Source organism: Eptatretus burgeri, chromosome 1, assembly GCF_056783735.1.
Source record: "Eptatretus burgeri isolate ZD-2024b chromosome 1, Ebu_testis_v1, whole genome shotgun sequence".
In the NCBI taxonomy this organism is placed as follows: Eukaryota; Metazoa; Chordata; class Myxini; order Myxiniformes; family Myxinidae; genus Eptatretus; species Eptatretus burgeri.
Window position 1 is genome coordinate 93210866 of NC_140961.1, and position 23098 is coordinate 93233963.

The following is a 23098-nucleotide window of genomic DNA, read 5'->3' on the forward strand; positions in this document are numbered from 1 at the left end:
CGACATACACATACATATATACATATATATATATATATATATATATATATATATATATATATATATATATATATATATATATATATATATATATATATATATATATATATATATATAATATTGTTGCGGATCCGGGGTGGCGGGATTCTCACCTGGTCCTAGGCGCCACCCTGACCACCACCGTCTCCGGGGTTTATAACGCCGGCCGGCTCAGCACATGCCTCGGGTCACGCGTCTTCAATCACGATACCAACATAATCCTTGTTCCTTGCCAGTTGGGAAGAATAGAACCCCTCGTTACAGACTGGTTTTGTCAGATGCCGAGCGTTTTCTGCCAGTCTGAAAACATTTTGGTTTAAAATGCCAATCGAAAGGATCGTTCCTCAACGCGACACAAATTAATCCGTAGCGGCAACTTCATACGAATTAATCAGATTTATTGGGGTACATCGGGGATCACAACACAAGCAAAATTCACGACATTGTTTTTATTAACAATCCTCAACCCGTTCTTAACTAGGGAACCATGGACTACAGGTTTCGAGGGGGACGCTACCGAGATATGCCTTAAACAACGTGCAGACAATGACAGACAGACAGCATGCATGCAAGACAAGACAGAGTACTTGGTGATGTCTCATGGACGAGAGGACAGTGTCAAAAGCACGAATGTCGCTCGCAACAGGCGGATGTCCATGGATTCGAGCTTCAGCTCGAACGTGCCTTGTGGCGAAATGGAGGCGTCGTACTCTTGCCCCCTTCGCACCGCTCGCGGTCTCCGCGCGCTCTGACCCCGCATGATGTCGACGATGGGCCTCAGCTGATCTCTCTCAAGGTCCAGCATACAAATCCAGGCCTGGCCTGTTCTCCATACAAGGCCCAAGTCGAGTTGCTGAGCTCAGCAGGCGGATCGACAAACGTGTCGAGCCGTGAGGTGAGTAAGTACGGAGGCTCGGTGACCAGACGCAGGCCGAACCTGTCAATCACCTCCCCATACGAGTCGATCGCCGACTCGACGTGCAGGCAGCCTCTCAAAGCCCACTGCCATTTCTCTAAACTCAACTCCTTTTCTCTCACAGTTGCTCTTTTGTTCGTTCGCTTCATTTTCTCTCTTGTTCGCTCGCTTCGACACACCAGCACGCCTCGAGAGCGACTGTTCTCCAAACACTGTACTCTTTTTCTCTCCTTAGCTTCTCTCTCGTTCGCTCCTTCGACACACGAGGATGCCTTCTCTTCCTTTTCGAAGCCGACAAAACTCCTCCCCTTCGCGTCACTTCCTCTTTTGGCCACACCCTCTCAGCTGACTGGGCGGGCCTCATCCGGGATGGGGAAGAAGAAGAGGGAGTTTTCGTTCCACCACCACACAACAATAATACAGCCTCTTTCATCTCCGACACACATATAACATCCATTTTACCAAACAACCTAACTATACATGCATTTAATGGGGGATCTGAGCTAATCCTATATTTAGTAGTCCAATAAGGGCTATTTCCATAACAATATATATATATATATATATATATATATATATATATATATATATATATATATATATATATATATATATATATATATATATATATATATATATATATATATATAATGTGATCATACATATGTGTATGAAAATCACGATATTGAAAAAAAGTTATGGACAGATTCGAACGAAACTTGTTGGATGAGTTTGTGTCATGACAAGAATAAGCTGCTTTGATTTTGGTTAAGGTACGGCTGCAGATCCTGCCTATAAATGGGCTACAAAATGAAAACTGTTCAGCCTTGCGGAGGTATGCATTCTCCCGAGTGCTGTTTTTTTTTTTTTAAGTGATTCTTCACCATTGAGAGATGTAGTCAAAAACGATATTTCGTACAATATCTAAAAAAAAATTTAAGATGGATTCTAACAAAACATGGTGAACTGGTTGGGTGTGTGACTTCGACAAATTGATTCAAAATTGGTGAAGATCTGGATTTATATCCGGATCCGAGAAGTTTTTACAGTGATTCTTCATCACTGAGATGTCGGGCCAAAAATGATATGTTGCATGATATTTCAAAAATATGTGGATGGATTATGACAAAACTTGGTGGATGATTTGGGTTGGTAACATGAACAAGCCGATTCAATTTCGCTTGAGGTCCGGATGCATATCCAGCCTGGCAATGGGATCCAAAACGTAATTTGTTCAGCCTGGCAGAGGTATGTGCTCTACTGTGCGCCATTTTAGTTTTCCTTGCTCCTCACACAATCTTGTCACACCTCTTTAAGTTTCCTATTCTCTCCCTAAATGCCGTTTGCCATCATCAACCCTCCTTTCTCCTTTATGTGGGAAAGCAGCTTAATATGAAGGAAAATAACCAAGCATGTTTAGAAAATTGCATTCAGCACTAATTATTATGACAAATTGTAACAATTGATTTTGATCTCATTTATGAAACTACATAACTCAATTGCACAATAACGCATCAATGAATTGCTGCAATTACACATTCAGTTCATACCTTATAATCCATTGTTTAAAAGGTAAATGTTAAACATGTACTCGGGTTTTTCTGTGTGTAGCGTTCTAAGCTTTCAGTGTAAGTTCATTTTGAGATATTTTTGTTATTTATCGTAATGTATTTTAAATCCTCAAAATCTGATTTTACTGGATGTCAAATATGAAACGACCAAATTCTTCGCCTGTTTCTTTTTATTATCAAGGAAAAATATTTGGGCATTTTAACTGCAAAGTTATGCTTGTTTCCCTCCCTGTGGTTGATCGACTGAATGTTGTTTCGACAGTGAGGTCACACCTCAGAGAAGGAAGGTTCTGTCATAACAGCATATGCACTGCATGTCATGCTAACTGATTTTGTTTTATTAACTGAGCTCATCACAGCTGGCCAAAGCTTCACAAAGCTGTTTCTCTGGAAACCTGAGAATATACTTGCCATCATATTTTCAAAGCAACCATTTATGATGGCTTTTATGAACTTCATATCACCATTTATTTTGCACCAGTTTTGGCTGATGTTGCTACAACTTGGAATTGCATTTAAAGCAGGAAATTCATTTGCAGATCAGAAAGGTCTCCTCAGCATTACAGCAGATGGAGACGTGATCATCAGTGCTCTGTTTCCCTTGCATTTTGGAATCGATACCAAAAATATTTCTTTCATTTCTGAACCACAGCCTCACAGATGCTTAGAGTAAGCTACAACAGTATTCCTCTTCTTATGTGACAACACCATACATGTCTATCAATCTTCTTTGTTGTTCAAACTCTTGTTTTTATTGCATTGGTTTTTGGAATAGGAAGTGAATTAACTTATAAATCTGACCTTGGCTGTTTAAGATTCCTTCCAATAATCTTCATTCTTTGTTTAATGTTTCATTTCTTCAACATTCATTTTTCTTTTTTCTTTACAGGAGCAAGGCTCATAAAATAGCAAAAATAACAAACAAAACATGACAGTGGGACAAACATCAATAAAATGACCAAACTGCATAAGATGAGAGGGAGAAGGGTGGGAAACATTGCAATGAGCAAAAAAAAATAATGAATCATTGTACTCAATTTGTGATATTTCAATCTCTGATTAAAAAATAAAAACATTTTATCAATGTGTATATTCACATTACATTATATCACATGAAGAAGAAGAAAAGAGTAGTTACATCTCATTCTAAATATTATAATACCCTTTTTGAAAAAAGTCAAAAATGTTTTATTGAAAACCTGGAACTTCAGGAATTAAACTTTGATGGAATAATTTGATTTGTTACTTTCTTATGAGGACAAATCTGATAAGAATAAAAGTCATAAAACAAACTTCCTAGATCTTCAAAATTCCTGCATGAAGGCTTTTTCATGAGTTACTATGAATGAATTATATTCAATATGGGCTAAAAACTCACCAGTCATTTTATTATACTCTATGCATGCAAATGAAATAGTATTCTCATTTAGAAGCTATTTGATCTCACTTTGGGCATTTGATTTCTAAATGTAAAGATAATGGTTTTTCTGTTTTATTTCTGAGTATTTTTCTCCATTCAACCACTGTCATGTCCATGTATCCTAAAATGTCCATGAATCCTTTCCTCTCTGAATCCTAAAATAGCTGATGTAGTATTTGGCAAAACCAGCTTTACCCTGCCCTCTAGAATCCAAACCATGTTTTAATTTCGATCCAATAATTTATTTTATCCACTGAATGTCAAACTCCATCAAACTGTGTCCCCCACATTTCTGATAATTCAAAATGACTTTCCAAAACCTACTCATTGTACTAAAACTATTTTATTGCCTCAATACTACCCATACTAAGCTGGCTATTGTGTGTGTGTGTGTGTGTGTGTGTGTGTGTGTGTGTGTGTGTGTGTGTGTGTGTGTGTGTGTGTGTGTGTGTGTGTGTGTGTGTGTGTGTGTGTGAGATTATTACCTTCACATTCTGCGAAAGGTTATGCTTTGATTGCTGTGTATTTATTTATTTGTAAATATGTGTGTTTGTTTGTTATTCGCATAACTCAGAAAGTATTAAACCGAATTGCATGAAAATTGGTGGGATGATTTGTGATTATCCAAGGACGATTTGATTAGATTTTGGGAGTGATCGGGTCAAAGGTCAAGGTCATGAAAAGGTCAAAAACAAACTTTTGAGCATAACTTCCTTCATTAGACAGCTATTGACATGCAACCAACGCCATATTGTTCCATGATGAAATACCTTTCGAGCACGTGGTGTCAGATTTAACGTGACGTTATCAGAAGTGCATCAAGATGACGTAACAAGATGACGTAAATTTTGAATTTTCGACCTCATCAGTTTTGATCATACCGTTTTGTAGGACTTACCTTAAGGACGTCACACACCAAATTTGACTTCGATCGGACTGACCGTTATGACGTCATTGACGTTTGAACATAACGTTTTTCAATTGTGGCTAAAATGTCCTGATATTTTATATTCAAATATCTATGTAATTTGTAAATGAAATTGTCCCAAATCCAGGCATTATGATCAGTACCAAAATATCTGCTTATTTATGAACAGGTTTTGCAAATTAACTCTGTGGTCAAGGTCAAGGTCACACTCAAGGTCAAAATATACTTGTAGGCATAACTTCAGATCTAATAGAGCTATTGACATGAAACCAAGGTTAAAATGTTCCGTGAAATAAGAGCTTTCAGGATGGTAGTCAGCGATTGGTAGTGACGTCATTGGAAGTGCGTCAAAATGACGTCACAAGATGACGTCATTTTTAAACTTTCGATTTTTTTTCAGTGTTTATCATTCCATTTTGTTGGACTGCCCTCAATGACATCTAACACCAAATTTGACGTCCACCAGACTGATGGTTGTGACGTCATGGACGTTTTTAAATGACGTTTTTCAAATGTGCCCGGAAAAAAATTACCAGCGGCGAAGGTATGCGCTCTACCGAGTGCCCGTTCTAGTTATACTTGTTTTAGGATCATATTGAGAGAGAGCATGTTGGACTTGGCAGTGTTTCAGCTATAATCATGTGTATCCAGTTTTATAATTTCTCAATATCACTTTGACTTTGCCCTAAACCAATAATCTTTCTTGGTAATCCCATCTGAGCACTTTCCGCATGATCCTGTTTTCCCAGGTTCATATTCGAGGTACAAAATAATTTGTCCATGATAATGTTATTGTGAGTCATACCAAAGACTTTTAAAATGATAGGTGCTGCTTTCTTGCTTAACGCTCACCATTTAAAACGATATAGCATGGACAATCAATGCTGGGAAACTGATTCAGCAGCACCATTGTTCTATAAAGAGTATGGTACATCAAAATTTAAAAAAACTTATTTTAATTCCTGTAAAATTAAGCATTGTAAGTGTAATTCATCCTCATATTTTATCACACTTTTCCATGAGCAGAGATTTTGTTCACAAAAGAATATACACTGCTGTCTCCTAATGGTTTATCCTGCATGTGATATATGTACAAGTTTTTCCATGTGTCAGAGATCACTGTAAAAAAAAGAAAAGGATGAAAATAACAATCAAATTTTGACCATAAGAATCAGCCTGAAATGTTATGATATTTTACAGCTTAAATGTTTGGACACTTCAATGGGCCATGGCAGTTGTTTACGCTGTTAATGAGATTAATACCGCCTCATCTATTTCAAACACAACACTGGGATATGTGATGTATGATACTTGCTTTAGTGCATCAAAAGCTCTAGCTACAGCCCTTACCATTATAGGACCACACCATGAGACTGTGGATGTTGCAGCATCGCGTGTTGTGCTTGGAGCTTCTGCCTCTGCTCTATCTGTACCAATTGCACCCCTCTTCAGCCTCTTCCACATACCTCAGGTAATATATTGTTGTAACAGCTTCTTTGAAAAAACATTTGTGTTTTATTACACATACACACTTAGCATATAAGACCCATCACTTTGCTTATGGGTTTAATCAAAGTATAGCATGTTACACTTTACAAACATATTGCATTTCTACCTGTGAGTCAATGAGGATGCAAAATGAAGTGAAGCACAAGAAGGAAAAGGATCCTTTATAAGTTGTTAGTTTTGTTGCTGTTGCTGTCGTCATGGCTGTAGTTGCTTGTGTGCTCCTTCCTCATACTCCTTACACACACACACACACACACACACACACACACACACACACACACACACACACACACACACACACACACACACACACACACACACACACACACGCGCACCTCTATTTTATATATATATATATATATATATATATATATATATATATATATATATATATATATATATATATATATATTAAACCCAGGTATTTCAACAACAAATTATCTTCCTACCTCAAGTAGCTTTCCAGGAGTTCTGATACAGTGGCCACACAAGCTGGGTTTTGACAAATTATGGCCTCGTTTGCTAACTCCTTTATCCTGATTTTATTGAATTGTGAATGAGAATCGATTTTTGTTTCCACATTTTCAGCCCTGACATCCAATTATTTTGCAATTTCATGCATAGTAATTTGATTATTCGAAAAAACTGTTCCAACAATTAAATGTTTGCTGAGGTGACAACAGTTGGGTGTATACAAGTATGAGTGCTCCAAGATTGTGATGGGGAAAATTCCTTTCTAAACAAGTTTTCTTTTTCTTTTTCTTTTAATGTACGCACCGCTTACTCAATGTATACCAATTATAATCAATCCTTTCTGTTAAATTACTTTTCATTTCTTTGTATTGAAACGTATATTATCAAACATCTTAAACCGAGTGTATTTACCAGGAACTCTAACCTAGTGCCTCTCTCTGTCTCTCTGTCTCTCTCTCTCTCTCTCTCTCTCTCTCTCTCTCTCTCTCTCTCTCTCTCTCTCTCTCTCTCTCTCTCTCTCTCTCTCTCTCTCTCTCTCTCTCTCTCTCTCTCTCTCTCTCTCTCTCTCTCTCTCTGTCTCTGTCTCTGTCTCTGTCTCTGTCTCTGTCTCTCTCTCTCTCTCTCTCTCTCTCTCTCTCTCTCTCTCTCTCTCTCTCTCTTTCTCTTTCTCTCTCTCTCTGTGTCTCTCTCTCTCTCTCTCTCTTTCTCTCTCTCTCTCTCTCTCTCTCTCTCTCTCTCTCTCTCTCTCTCTCTCTCTCTCTCTCTCTCTCTCTCTCTCTCTCTCTCTCTCTCTCTCTCTCTCTCTCTCTCTCTCTCTCTCTCTGTAGTATCTTGTGTCAGGCCTCCTCCATGATTTACATCACAACCTTTTGACCAGTACGATAAAACATCGAAGATGCCTTTCCCATGTGAAACCAGTCTCACCAAGGCCAGCTGTAGGTCATCATGACCAAAACTCCCCTCTTTCCTTTGTTCTCTCAACCCCCCCTCTACTCCTCCCAAGGCATATATATATATATATATATATATATATATATATATATATATATATATATATATATATATATACATACATATACATATATATATATATATATATATATATATATATATATATATATCCTGGTGTTGGCGCAGTGGTTAGGGCAGCGGCTTGGGATCCAAAAGGTCCTGAGTTCAAGCCCCGTTGGGCCACTGAATTAATACACCAGGGGGTTGACTCAGCCTGTCATCCTTCCGAGGTCGGCGAAATGAGTACCAGTATACTGGGCCAGTGTATACCCCGGTTAAAATAGGTGTACCATATCCCTGTGTCGTAAGAGGCGACCAGGGTTGTGTCAGGAAGGGCATCCGGCGTAAAACATGTGCCAAATCACGATGCGGATCATATGGATGATCCGCTGTGGCGACCCCTCACGGGAGCAGCCGAATGAAGAAGAAGATATATATATATATATATATATATATATATATATATATATATATATATATATATATATATATATATATATATATATATATTATAATACCAAGCTTGCACACTAAAAACTCAGCTCGCTGTCACACGATCCCTATGAAATTGCTGTGGCACTTTACTTAGCGGACATGCCGACAATCATGGGAAGTCTTGGCGTTCCATAGTACCACTTGCATTTTGCACAATGCGTATTTTTGTCATTCCCCGTGTACGGTCTGTCGTTTGCTACCAGCTATGTTGTACTGCTATCCCGTGCATGTGCACGGGTATCGCTAGTATATATATATATATATATATATATATATATATATATATATATATATATATAATCATCACAAAAATGTAAGTTCAGCTTTAGTGCAAATCATTGTGAATGTTTCCACATTTCAGTGCTTTGGACTCTCGTGATCCCATCAAATATATGTTATTTGATCAAATGTACTTTCCTTGTGGACAGTGGATCATTTGTGTATTACAAAATTGAGTAATAGTATTTTAAACTGAGTCTGCTTATTAATTCCACAACAATTGCTCAACAATTTAATGGCCATTTAATAACCCCACTGTATCATTTAAACACATAACTAGGTGAAAGACTTGCACCACCAAATCTTTGCCGACAGTCTTCTGTGAAATCCAATTGGTTTGATGTTCCCCTTCACAAGGAACTTTTTAGTATAACTCTTTTTGGTAGAACTCTTTTTCAGGCATAGTTGACCATTTATTTTACCCAGAGTGCATTATCCTGCATTTATGTCTCTTCCTGTACAACTTTCTGAGGGGTCAACAATATAATTGCAAAAAATATCAACATGGAGCTGATACTTACACATCAACCTGGAACCAACCTCTTGTATTACAATCACAGTGCCTTCAGAAATTATTCGCACCCATCAACTTTTGTCACATTTTATTGTGTCACAGCCTGAATTTAAAATTGATTAAATTTAAATTTCTTGTCACTGATCCACATAATGACAAAGTGAAAACATGTTTTTACAATTTTTTACAAATTAATGAAAAGCTGAAATGTCTTGCATCAATAAGTATTCAACCCCTTTGCTATGACACTCCAAATTGAGCTCTTGCATCCATTTTCCTTTGATAATCCTGAAGATGTCTCCACAATTTGATTGGAGTCCCCCTGTAACCAATTCAGTTGATTGGACATGATTTAGAAAGAAACACACCTTTCTGTAAAAGGTCCCACAGTTGAGAGTGCATGTCAGAGCAGAAACTCTACCATGAAATCCTAGGAACTGTCTGTAGAACTCCAAGATAGAATTGTGAGGAGGCATAGATCTGGGGAAGGGTATAAAACAATTTCTGGAGTGTTGAAAGTTCCCATGAGCACAGTGAGCTCCATCATTCGGGAATAAAAAGAATATAGAACTATGCAGACTCTTCCTAAAGCTGGCCGTCCGACCAAACTGAGCAACTGGGCAAGAAGGACCTTGGTCAGGGAGGTGACCAAGAACCCAATGACAACTCTGACAGAACTACAGAGTTCCTTGGGTGAGATGGGAGAACCGGCCAGAAGGACAACAATGTCTGTTGTACTTCACAACTGTAGGCTTTATGGGAGAGTGGCCAGACCGAAGCCACTCCTGAGAAAAAGGCACTTGACAGCATGCCTGGAGTTTGCAAAAAGGCACGTAAAAGACTGAGAGCATGAAGCAAACAATTCTGTGGTCTGATGCAACAAAAATTGAACTCTTTGGCCTGAATGCAAATTGCTGCATCTGGCACAAAATGAGCACAGCTCATCATCCATCTAACACCATCCCTACCTTGAAGCATGTTGGTGGCATCATCATGCTTGGGGGATGGGGGATGGGAGACTTGCAAGGATAGAGGGAACAATGAATGGAGACAAATACAGTAGTCAGGATGTCAAACACAATTTTTCAAAATGACCTTGCATTAGGGTCTGCACAATGTTTTTCTGCATTTTTGTGATCACCAGACCATCTGAATGAATATTCCGATTGATGCCACTCTGGCACCCTTGAGCATTTTTGTAGAAACCCATTAATATGCAAATTAGTGGTGGCCATTGTCAAAATTACTATTTTTCTTAATATCTCCAAGAGTAAGCATCCAAATAGCCTGGTTAAGGTGTCTACACTCATGTTTTTAGGGTCACTGGTCATGATAAAACCACTTAAAATTTAATAACATTTAAATTTAGCTCATTAATATGCAAATTAGCAGTCACCATTATCAAAATAATTTTTCTTCATATCTCCAGAAATAAGCATCTAAACAGCCTGGTTGAGGTGTCCAAACCCATGTTTTTAGGGTCACTGGTCATGATAAACCCACTTAAAATTTAATAACATTTAAATTTAGCGCATTAATATGGAAATTATCAGACACAATTAACCAAATAACAATTTTTCTTTATCTGCAGAAGTAAGCATCCAAACAGCCTGGTTGAGGTGTCCAAACCCATGTTTTTGGGGGTCACTGGTCATGAGAAACCCACTTACAATTTGATATATTTGAAATTTAGCTCATTAATGTGCAAATTAGCATAACCCTACCCCCTGAATTTGTCCTTGCCGATTGGCATTTTTGCATACAGTTACACAACAACAACAAAACTATTTGGACCAGGCTATATAACCAGGCTACCTCAACCAGGCTATTGGGATGCTTACTTTTGGAGATATTAAGAAAAATAAAAATTTCTACAATGGCCACCGCTAATTTGCATATTAATGGGTTTCTGCAAAAATGCTCAAGGGTGCCAGAGTGGCATCAATCGGAATATTCATTCAGATGGTCTGATGATCACAAAAATGCAGAAAAAACATTGTGCGGACCCTAATGCATGCTTTTCTGGCCAACACTCGGACTACAGGCAAATCCTTGAGGAGAACCTGCTTCAGAGTGCAAAAGACCTTTGACTGTGGCAGAGAGTTACACTCAAACAGGACAATGACCCCATGCACACAGCCAAAGTCCCACTGCAATGGCTTCAGAACAAGAATGTGGAGGTGCTTGATTGGCCCAGCCAAAGCCCAAACTTGACTCCCATTGAGAGTCTGAGGGAAAGACTTGAAGATTGCTGTTCACCAATGCTCCCCATCCAACTTGACAGAGCTTGAGCAAATCTGCAAGGAAGAATGGGAGAAAATCCCCAAATCCAGATGTGCAAAGTTGATAGACATACCCAAGAAGACTCAAATCTGTATGTGCTGCCAAAGGTGCTTATACAAAGTATTGACCCAGGTAGTTGAATACTTATTGACACAAAAAAATTTCAGCTTTTCATTTTTTATTAATTTGTAAAAGTTTCTAAAAACATGTTATCACTTTGTCACTCTGGAGTGTTTTTTGTGTGGAATGGTGACAGAAAAATTAAATTTAATCCATTTTAAATTCAGGCTGTAACAAAACAAAATGTGACAAAAGTCAAGTGGTTTGAATACTTTCTGAAGGCACTGTACCTTCACACGAAAGTTGACATATCACAGAAATCTTGTAATTCCCCCAACTAACCCCCCACCCCCTTCTTGTATTTATGGTCACATTAAGGATTAGAAGCAGTATGAGGACTTCTGTCATTTGCAGCTGATCAGTAGCTTATTGATAAATACAATATTTTAATTCAAGGTCATCACCTCATAACACTAATCAGCCCTTCTTTTGTTTATACTCTCCAATCACCGATCCACAATCATCACAAATAACATTTATACATCTGAACTTTTCATGACCAACAATTATTTTTCATGATGACTCGTCACTAGTTTTCTTGCCATCGGCCTTCAACATAATAATGCAAAATCCATTTCAGGTGAGTTATTTCTCTTCATGCAAGTGTCTGAGCAACAAGAGACTTTTTCCTTCCTTTCTACGCACAATCCCAAGTGATGCTCATCAGGTCTCAGCTTTGGTCCAGTTGGTGGAAAAATTTAGCTGGAAGTATATTGGCACAGTGGCTGCACATGATGAGTATGGGCAAAGTGGCATTGCTCAATTTGTCACTGAGGCTGAGAGCATTGGTATATGCCTGGCATTTCGTTTAAACATTCCAAAATTGAAAGATTCCGTCATTCTTAGTCACTTGGGTAAGACATCTAAGTAATAAACTCATGTCTTCCTCAAAACCCCACCTTCTGACTACCATGTGATCTCAGCATTAATATCTCATAAATCACTTGAAAGGGATTGACTGAATTATTTTTCAAAAGCTTTATCTGTAGTTAAGGGATTGGCAAATATCTTGTATAACTCATCAAATTGTCAGGAATTAATTCACCCAATTGATATTTTCTTACAATACTGAAATTAATTTATGACCTTGTGCAAAATTCAAAATCAATACAAGGATATCATCATGATGATAAAAATTAATTAAGAGCATGGATGTATAATTTCCAAATTCCTTGTTGAAATTTCTTCAATCCACACACTATATTTATAACTACTTTTTTTAACGTTTATCTCAGGCAAATGGAGTAACTTGTATAGAATCACATGTTCTTATTGATTTATTTTATTTTATGTTGGTCCACCTATGTCTTTGTAGACAGACAATGAACAACAACATGTTGGAAATGGGATTTGAAGAAGGGTTACCAGCCATAATGATCAGCCATTGGTTAAGATTAAAATGCAAAACAGGCCAACTCAATTGTTTGTTTAATGCCATTAACGAGTGAACTTCCATTCTTGTAAGTTGTTCTCAAAATGAGTTTTCTTTAAATTTTCTCTTTGATGATTCACAGCTTTTATCAAATTTATCTGACATGTGATGTTAATTACATTCTCTAATAACATCTGATTTTTTTTTTTTATTACATGTGAGCAGGTGAAATTGTCACGACGACTAATGTCCAAGTGGTCCTGATGTTTAGCACTGAAGCAGATCTCATCCCCATTGCTAATGAACTACTGAGACAAAATGTAACAGGAAAGACATGGCTTGCAACAGAGGCTTGGATCACATCCCCTCTAATTGCTGCACAGCAATATTCTAATATTTTTCAGGGCACTATTGGTTTTGCTTTGCGGTCTGGTCACATACCAGGATTTCAAGACTTTCTTGAGAACATAAGACCTTCTTTTTCTTGTTTTTTAATGAAAGAAGTTCCAAAATACAAGAAAGAAGGACCATATGAACAATATTTTGAAACAAGTTACAGTCAGCTGCTCAATAACACCTTGATCTACGAGCAACTTAAATTGACAAAGGCCATACAAACACGATCGCTATTTCTTCTTCCAGAATTTATTTTTAAAAACAGCAACAATTCAACAGAAATCAGTTTCACAACTCTAAAATACATAGATGTAGGCAGTGTATTGAGGTTAAGGGGCAATTTTAGAACTTTGGAAACTGTTCTAAGCAATATAAAAGTGATATCCCTGACAACAGTCACTCAAACAACTGGCATATTTGTGGCTGGCAAGGTTACAACAGCTGTTGGTTTAAATGAAGCATTACTTAAAACAGAGTATTTATCTGTACCAACAAATTTGCAAATAACCCACAATGTCTCAACTATGAATACAATTATGAAAAGCTCAAGAAAAATATTCGATCTACATTCTATAAAGTTAGAAAAACACGATGTACTTAGGAATAAAAATATAAGTTCTGAATTTGATGTGAACCCATCACAAAATAGCAAACATTGTGATATAACTAAAGTACAACCACTGCTGAATGTCTCCCAACTCCGAATCACTTACACCACGTACATGACTGTTTATGCATTGGCTCAAGCTATTCATGATCTCCAGGCTTGCATTCCCGGCAGAGGACCTTTTACAAATGCATCATGCACCGACATATTGAACTTCCAGCCTTGGCAGGTGATCATCACTTTACATTATTTTATGATGCAATATTTTATATTTTTGTATTCTGAAATCACAAATCATTCAGCAATGGATTTGTTAGTGTAAAGGTTATGCTATTAAAAGCAGTTATTTCTCATTTGCTGATCTGATCTTAAACAGGAAAAATGGTCATTACATTACTGTGATGGAATGTAGAATAGAATATAAAGTTTCAATGAGACAATAAGCATAATTATATCCATGCACAGCCTCCAATTGTTTCCTCATGTTTTCTTTTAATTTTGGTGAGGTTTATTTTGGAGCTGCTGGGTTTCGGTTTGCCTGGGTCAAAACTAAGATTCAGGCTTTCAATGACATATTGTATGCTGCTGTCTTGTCTGTACCTGTTTGGGGTGAGGATGTTGAGGTCACGGAGAGATTCACTTGCCTTGGCAGTGATATTCATGTCTCTGCTGGCTGTGAGCCAGAGGTCATTAGATGTCTGGGCCAGGCCTGGCGAGTCATGGATTCACTGGATCATGGGTTGTGGCACTGCTGGTACCTGTGCAGAAGGACGAAAATCCCAGTCTTCAGGTCCTTGGTGCTTTCAGTCTTGCTCTACAGATGTGAGACTTGTACTCTGACCAGGGATCTGAGATGGTGACTTGATTCCTTTGGTACCACGTCTCTTCAGAGAATCCTTGGCTATCGCTGGTCGGACCTTGTGTCCAACGAGCGGTTGCTGAAAGAGACTCAAATGAGGTTTGTTACCTGCATAGTCTGTGAGCGTCAGCTGCGGCTGTATGGACATGTGGCTCTTTTTCTTGGTGCTGATCCTGATCTCCAAATTCTCTCAGCAAGGGAACCTCATGAGTGGAGAAGGCCAATGGGGTGACCACCTGCCTCGTGGTTGCAGCAGGTTGATCAGCATCTCAAGAAGATGGGGATGGGAGTACCGGCGGAAAGTGGTCACAGCGACGTGCTGCTCTGGCGCATGCTCGCATACCTGACCTGACCTTTTGCAAGACTCGATATTGTGTTGCCTCTTGCATGCATTCTCAGGTCAGGTATGGGAGCATGTGCCAGAACAGCGCGTCGCTGCGTCCACTTTCCGCCGGTACTCCAGGGGCCTCCGTCTGGCCATCCCCCAGGCAGATGCCAGGCCCATCCCCATCTTGAGATTATGGTCAACCTGCTGCAACCATGAGGCACGTGGTCGGCCCACTGGCCTCCTCCAATCATGAGACTCCCTCGCTGAGAGAATCTGGTGAGCAGGATCAGCGTCAGGAAAACGAGCCACATGTCCATACAGCCGCAACTGATGCTCACGGACTATGCAGGTAACAAATCTCATCCGGGTCTCTCTCAGCAACCGCTCGTTGGACACAAAATCCGACCAGCGATAGCCAAGGATTCTCCGAAGAGACCTGGTACCAAAGGAATTAAGTCTCCGTCTCAGATCCTTGGTCAGAGTCCAAGTCTCGCACCCATAGAGCAAGACTGGAAGTACCAAGGACCTGAAGACTCAGACTTTCGTCCTTCCGCACAGGTACCGGCAGCGCCACACCCCATGATCCAGTGAATCCATGACTCACCAGGCCCGACCCAGACGTCTATTGACCTCTGACTCGCAGCCAGCAGAGACATGAATATCACTGCCAAGGTAAGTGAATCTCTCCACGACCTCAAAATCCTCACCACAAACAGACACAGACCGGACAGCAGCATTCAAGATGTCACCGAAAGCCTGGATCTTCGTTTTGACCCAAGAAACCCGTAATCCCAACGGCTCCGACTCCTCATTCAGCACCCCGAGGGCCCCCAAGAGGATGTCTAAAGTCTCCGCAAAGATGACTGCATCATCTGCAAAATCAAGGTCCGAGATCTTGACATTGCCAAACGATGCACCGCAACTTGATCTCTCCGACATCCTCCCTAAAATCCAGTCCATACAAGTGCTGAAAAGTGTGGGGGCAAGTACACTTCCCTGACGAACTCCAGTAACAACTGGAAATAAGTCAGAGATGGTACCACCACACTTCACAGCACTCTCAGTACCAGAGTAGAGTTCAGACATCAGATCGATCAGTTTTGGTGGCACCCCACGAAGACCAAGAATCCTCCAGAAGACATCCCGATTCACTGAATCGAACGCTTTACAGAGATCAACATAGGCTGCAAGCAGCCCCTGCCGAAACTCTCGACTGCGTTCGGTGAGGACACGAAGTGCAAGGATACGGTCAATCATTGACCTCTTTGGTGTAAAGCCTGACTGCTCTGGACGCTGGTGCTCAAGCAGATGGTGGCGAACCCTATCAAGAATTATCCGAGCAAAGACCTTGCCCGGCACTGAGAGCAGCGTCACCCCTCGGTAGTTGTTGCAGTCTTGGCGATCACCCTTCCCTTTCCAGAGAGGGACAACAAAGCCCCTCTTCCAGTCAGTTGGGATGATGCCTGTGTTCCAGGCAGAGCACAAAACTGCATGCAACGACACGAGTGCAGCATTTCCACCAGCCTTGAGAAGTTCAGCATCGATGCCACAGATCCCTGGAGCTTTGCCCCGTTTCAACTGGTTCACCGCAGCCCGTGTTTCCACAAGCGAAGGTGGACCACAGTTGATTCGAGGGTCAGCAACAGGAATTGTAACACCCTTGATGTCCAACTCGACAGCTGGGGGATCAGCCTGGTACAACCGCTCAAAGTAACCGGCCCAGCGGGCCTTCACTTCAGACTCCTCTGTCAAGAGCCTACCACTCTCTGCTCGAACTGCAGTGCTCCGAGGGATGGGCTTGGATGAACGTAATGCGCGAACTCCCCTGTAAGCCGGACGAGAATCATCTGTCCACAGGTGATGCTCTACCCCCTCACAGATTCCTCGCACATAGGCCTCCTTGTCCACCCTCAGTGCACGTACAGTTTTACAACTCAGCTCGGCCATTCAGCCTGGCCCTGCGACTCTGGTCAATGGTATCCAGTGTCCCTTGAGAGACAAAATTCTTCTTTGCCCTGCGGTGAGCTCCAAGGCTCCAACATCAAGGACTGTGGTCTTGAAGGTGCTCCACAACTCTTCATGACCCCCCAAAGCACCCAGACCCCCCAAGTGTCCACTCAGCCTGTTCGCAAACTCCTCAGCTACTCTCTCTTCCCTGAGCTTGGCAACATCCAGCCTAGGCTGGGATGGTACCATTCTCCAGGATTTAAGGTGCAGCTTTAGAGTTGCTACAACAAGCCTGTGGTCAGTATTGAGGAACTGAGCACTCCAGTAGACCCTGCAGTTCTGGATCATCCTCCAACGACCGTCAATGAGGATATGGTCAATCTCCTTTGCCATACCGCCAGCGTTGGAATACCAAGTCCAGCGATGAGCTTGTGAGCGCTGAAACCATGAACCAGCCACCCTAAGTCCATGACTTCTTGCAAAGTCAAGGAACTTAGTGCTATTCTGGTTCATAGTTCCTGACCCATGGGGACCAACACACACCTCATAACCATCCCTATCAGTTCCAGTCGATGCATTGGAATCCCCCAAGACTAGAAGTGTATCTCGTCTGGGGCACTGATCAACCACAGACTCGAGTGTGGCGTAGAATGCATCCTTCACAGTGAGATCACTCGCCTCAGTCGGAGCATAAACAAAGAGACCAGGGAAATGACACCTAAGGAGTGACGAATCCTTAATCTCATAATACGCTCGTTGACCGGTGTTACCTCAATTATCATTGGGGTCAGCTTATTGGACACAGCTACAGCAACTCCTTGGGTATGGTAACCATCAGAGCGACCAGACCAATAGTAGGTGTAACCACCCACCATTATCTCGCTGCAATCCGGTCTCCGAACCTCAGAGAGCTGCAATCCCGATGTCCAAACGCTTGAGCTCAGATGATAACAGAGACAGGTGATCATCCTCTCTTCGGGATAGGACATTCCAGGCACCCACCCGAAGGGACCGCCTCAGGTTAACCCAAGGAGACCGCTGTCTGGTGGACGACACCTCAGCACCACTCTGACACACTCTCCCGCAATCTGACCCAGGGATGTTACCCCGTGGTTTCCCTCCTATCATCAAAGATTGGGGGTCCCGAAGGCTTTGCCCCAATCCCGTCATCCGGTGAGCTGCCCTGCGAAGGGAAGCTGCGCAGGAGGTACTCCCACGGAGTGGGTTTTCAGATTTTTTTTTTGCGTTTTTGCGTTTTGCGGAATGAAAGGTTTTACAGTGGCCGGAGTGCAAATCCTGCCACCAACCTCCTAATAAGAAGTAACCCACCTGCAGGTGGACATCCGCAGACACAGTTGTGCACGAGATATGGATGGTCGTTGGCTCACAAGGAGCTCCTCCACCCTATGCATTCTCTGATTTGATGATTATTACTTCACCAACAAAAAAAGGAAATCTGAAATGTCAAACCAGAGAACAAAAACTCAGACATTACTAAGGTAACTCAACATGTCAACATTATTCTGAACATCTAAAGAAAGGGTGGCAATTAAAGGACTGACCACTGGGGTAAGAAAAAAAAAAATATATATATATATATATATATATATATATATATATATATATATGTATATGTATATACAGTGCTCCCTCACCTATCGCGGTTAATGCGTTCCAGACCCACCCGCGATAGGTGAAAATCCGCAAAGTAGAAACCATATATTAATTTAATTATTTAAATATTTTAAAACGTATTTTAAACCATGATACAACATCCACACACCCTTATTAACCTTCCCCACACACATTTAATGAGTTATTTAAAAAAAAAATTTCGGATGAAGGCGAAGGCTTCTTTTATTGATTTTATGAGGAACATAGTTATGGGGAGTTGCTGGTTCTGCTTCTTCTTCTGGGCTAGCAGGTTTTTATAGAAAGACATTAACCCATCAAGCCCATTCCTGCATTGCAATGACCGCATCATCTGTGGGTCCCACTCTTGAATGACCTGTTCGAGCTCCTTGCCCATTCTGACTATCGTTGCAAGACGATCGAGTGTTATACCAACCTCCTCTTCTTCATCCCCCGGTTAATCTTGTTCATCTTCCTCATCCTCGCTCGCAGACTTCGTCAACTCCGTCAGATCCGTAAGATAAAAATAATTAAAGTAATACATTTTAATTTTAGATAATTAAAATAAAACCCGCAATGAGGTGAAGCCGCGAAAAGTGAACCACGATAGAGCGAGGGAGTACTGTATATGTATGTATGTATGTATGTATATATATATATATATATATATATATATATATATTGTTGTAGTTTCACCGATGCGTCGTCACGAGCACGACCCTCGATGGAGCAGTGGGGATGTCTCGGAATTGCAGATCACCGGCCCGGAGAAGTCCGACGTCGGCGGGTCCTGGTTATTTTGGACCGAAATACGCCAATGGGGAGACCACGTGAATAGGGTGAATAGCCAAATTCTCTATATACCTAAGTACCCACGTGGTCCAGCTACTGGGGTATTCCACCCTCGACGGAACTCGTACGGAAACGAGCCACTTCGCGAGCCCATTCCGTGTGCGAAGCCGAGCGGTTTTATAATCGCCGAATTCTGCCGGCCCGATTATCCTGTTACTCCGTTATAGCGGCAATGACTGCTCACTTTCCCACATGCACGACACACCCAGTCAATGGAGAAATGACACGACAAGCTGAGTACATTTAAACAATTGGGGGTATTTATTTATAATAGCAAGGGAATGAGGGAAGCACATAAGAGCAGATTTATACCGACTATCAAGCAATGCACTTATGTACAGGCAAAACACTTATACAATTCACTACTTAACAGACTGGCGCCACAAACAGACACACGCACACCCAGACAGAAGTGGTCCTCAACAGCCTTTATTGAGACTCTCCAGCGAGGAGGATAGACCAGATGTGAGCCAGGCGTGGCTGGCTACCTGGCCACGAGCGTGCAGCTGGACGTCCCCTGGTCTTGAGACTGGTGTCGCCATACCAGCCAGGCAGAAGGCGACGAGAAGAAGCTCTGGAGCCGGGACGAGGTCGTTGCAGAAGCTAAGGTGGTGAGCCGGGCAGAGAAGAAGCGGGAGAAGACAAGCAGGAAACGAACGACCCGTGAAAACTCCAGGAGAGCCGACTCCGATCGGCTCCAATTGGACAGGAGGCTCCATGTGACTCCTCGTCCGCTCCCGATTGGACAGGCGCGCGGTGGGCAGGGCACTCCATCCCTTGGATGGAGTCTCCAGCGGGGGGCTTTTGTGGCTCCGCCTACGGCTTCACCTATGGCCGCGTGTTTAATGGCGACGGTGCTGGGTCGGATGCGGAGCGCGAAAGACGCCGGCTCCAAGCCGATTGGCCACGGAGGGACGGCATGGCTGTATTAGACTCCGCCCACGCGCGCGCCTGGAGAACGCAGCAGCACCAGTTTCATGTTGAACATTCCAGTTCCAGAATGGCGCCGTTGTGGCATTGTTGAAACTCTAATACAATTGTAGCGCATTCATATTTGATTTACCCATTAGACCAGGGATGGGAGCTATCTATAAAACACGTACTTACCGAGATAACTGAGCTAAAGGACCTGAATGTTGAGTGTGATAGTTTTTGAAATCCGCAACAATATATATATATATACATATACATATATATGAGCAAATAACATCACCGAACCCCAGCTCGCCTTAAATAAGACCAACTTCATATGTGGACTCAGGGCATATCCATGGTTGCCATTTGGAAGGACAGGGTCTTGTTATGTCGCATACGAGTAGTGTCAAAAGTGAGGCTTTGCCGCAGTAATGCCTGTAATTTCTCAAAGTCGCAATATTCACTCGCTTATGCTCACTCATATTTCTCCTTTTCAAACTGGTGCACATTACTTCGTCATAGCACTCCCTTTTGACACTACTCCCCCTGCGGGGGTCTGCACTTCGCCCCCTTTCATATGATCATTTATTTTATCAAATTGACTATTCATAATAAGAGCATGTTTTATTTTCAGGAATAACTTAATTTATTCATCAATTAAAAATAATGCAGTGGTAGCCCATTGAAACCACGTTTTTTATGAATAGTTGTACTTTAAACCCATTAGGTAATGTATTTAATCCATCACTCATTATATATCTTGTTCGAGCTTTCTTACTTCAGTCTCTGAGAATATTTCATGTTTATAATTTCTAATAAGAGTAATCTCTATATAAACATCCGTTCTCTCCCAGATACATTCATTGTAATGTTGAAAATTCATGGTCTCTTTTAATACATTCTTCTTTAGACCTTTAAGTTTCTTTCACATTTGAATTCATTTAACCCCTCGTTAAGTATTTATAAGCATATGCCTTTGATCTAACACCTACAAATTCACTTTGTCTTTTTACCTTATTAATCTTTAAATTTACGAATAACCTTTTTATTGTAATTTGAAAAGAGTGGCTTATTAGGATCATAATTACTTGTATCATAAATATCTTCATCTTCTTTCATGTCCTTATAAACATAATCTGTATTTATCTCTAGTATGAAGCTATCCTTAACCACATATAGCAAAACAATATTCTCACCATATCTTTTCTTTCGATGATTATAAAAGTAATAATACATTAAATACTTTGAAAGAATCAAAACAGATGTTCCCACATAAATCGGTTTATCCATTTTTACTCTCTTCATTCAAATGAAAAGCACAAAAATTATCGATAAATATTTGTACTCTTTTAAAGCTTGGTTTATTTATCAACTTCTCCACCTGCTCACAAGTTGTAGCAAGTCTCACATTTTGTCTATTCCTTATATTTTCCATTGTTTTACCAAATACGGAATTGTTCATCAACTTGTAAAAGTCCTTCTCAAAATCATTATTCGCCTTTGTTCTCATCCTCATATTATAATCAATATATTTATCTCACCAATGACTTTGACCTAACTTTAGTGCCAGATGTACCTTTTCAACTTGTAGTCCTGCTTCTACAAATTGCTTTAGATTTCTTTGATGTAAAGCATTACTTCTCTTGATCAAACAATGTTGTTAGTAATGAAGTTGGAGGAATATATTTTAATTCATTTGAACAACTGAAGAAATGTTGTTGATTACTACTGAGTAGTAGATAAATGGGGTTTCTGGGACATCCATGCAAAGGAATGGGGAAAACTATGAATTGAACCCTGAAAACCCCTAAACATGAGACTGATTCCTCCCCCCCCCCCCATACAAATATATAGGGAGAACTCTCTGACTCGAGACCCATCAGGACAAAAAGAGGAGAATGATTTTCAGCTAAACAAGCTCATGTTAAATTGAGACTGTCTCAGGGTGCAAAAAACCTCATACAAATGAATGGGGAAACCTTTCTGACTCAAGGCCCATCAGGTCAAAAGAGGAGAATGATTTTCTCTCCCCCCCTCTGACTCTCGGTCCATGGGGTCAAAAGAAGAGATCAATCTCTGCCCCATTACTTACTGATTTCCTTTTATATTTTCACTCCACTCAGAGTGATCCAATAAATATTTGTCCATGTTCTATTCGAGGTAATAAATTAATTTTCTGATTACATTCATCACCATCGAGTATATTCACAAATATTATTTTAGAACTTAGTTCTTGGTTTATATGTCTTTGTTGAGCAGAAATAAAATGATAAACTTCTCTTAACGCTCTTGTTTGACCACCTCCTGAGCCACATATCATTTTGAGATTATAGTAAATTGTTTTTCCATTGTTTAATTGATAACCATCAAAGTTTTCAGTCCATTCAAGGATATTTTTTTTTTTTCTTTGCATCCTCCCACTTATTTGGAATTAAATTTATCCGCTTATTTGTTTTATCTACTTTTACCCCGGTTATTTCTTCAATAAGACTTATTTGATATTTCTCACATTCTTTATGTTTTCCATTTAAATACCAAGGTTGATTACATCTCTTTGGTTTGGTTATTGCTTGGTTCGATCATTTATAAATCAGTAAAAGACCGTAGTAGTCCCTCAGCACGTATACTTAT

General features: G+C 40.5%; 1 long non-coding RNA gene across 1 annotated transcript in view; it reads left to right on the forward strand.

Annotated features, from left to right (window-relative positions):
- Window positions 1-5971: 5971 nt before the first annotated feature.
- LOC147034970 (uncharacterized) overlaps window positions 5972-23098 on the forward strand; it is a 39920-nt gene continuing 22793 nt past the window's right edge. Inside the window, exon 1 of the long non-coding RNA XR_015060958.1 lies at window positions 5972-6345. This is a non-coding gene — a long non-coding RNA (uncharacterized LOC147034970). The remainder of the gene's footprint in view (window positions 6346-23098) is intronic.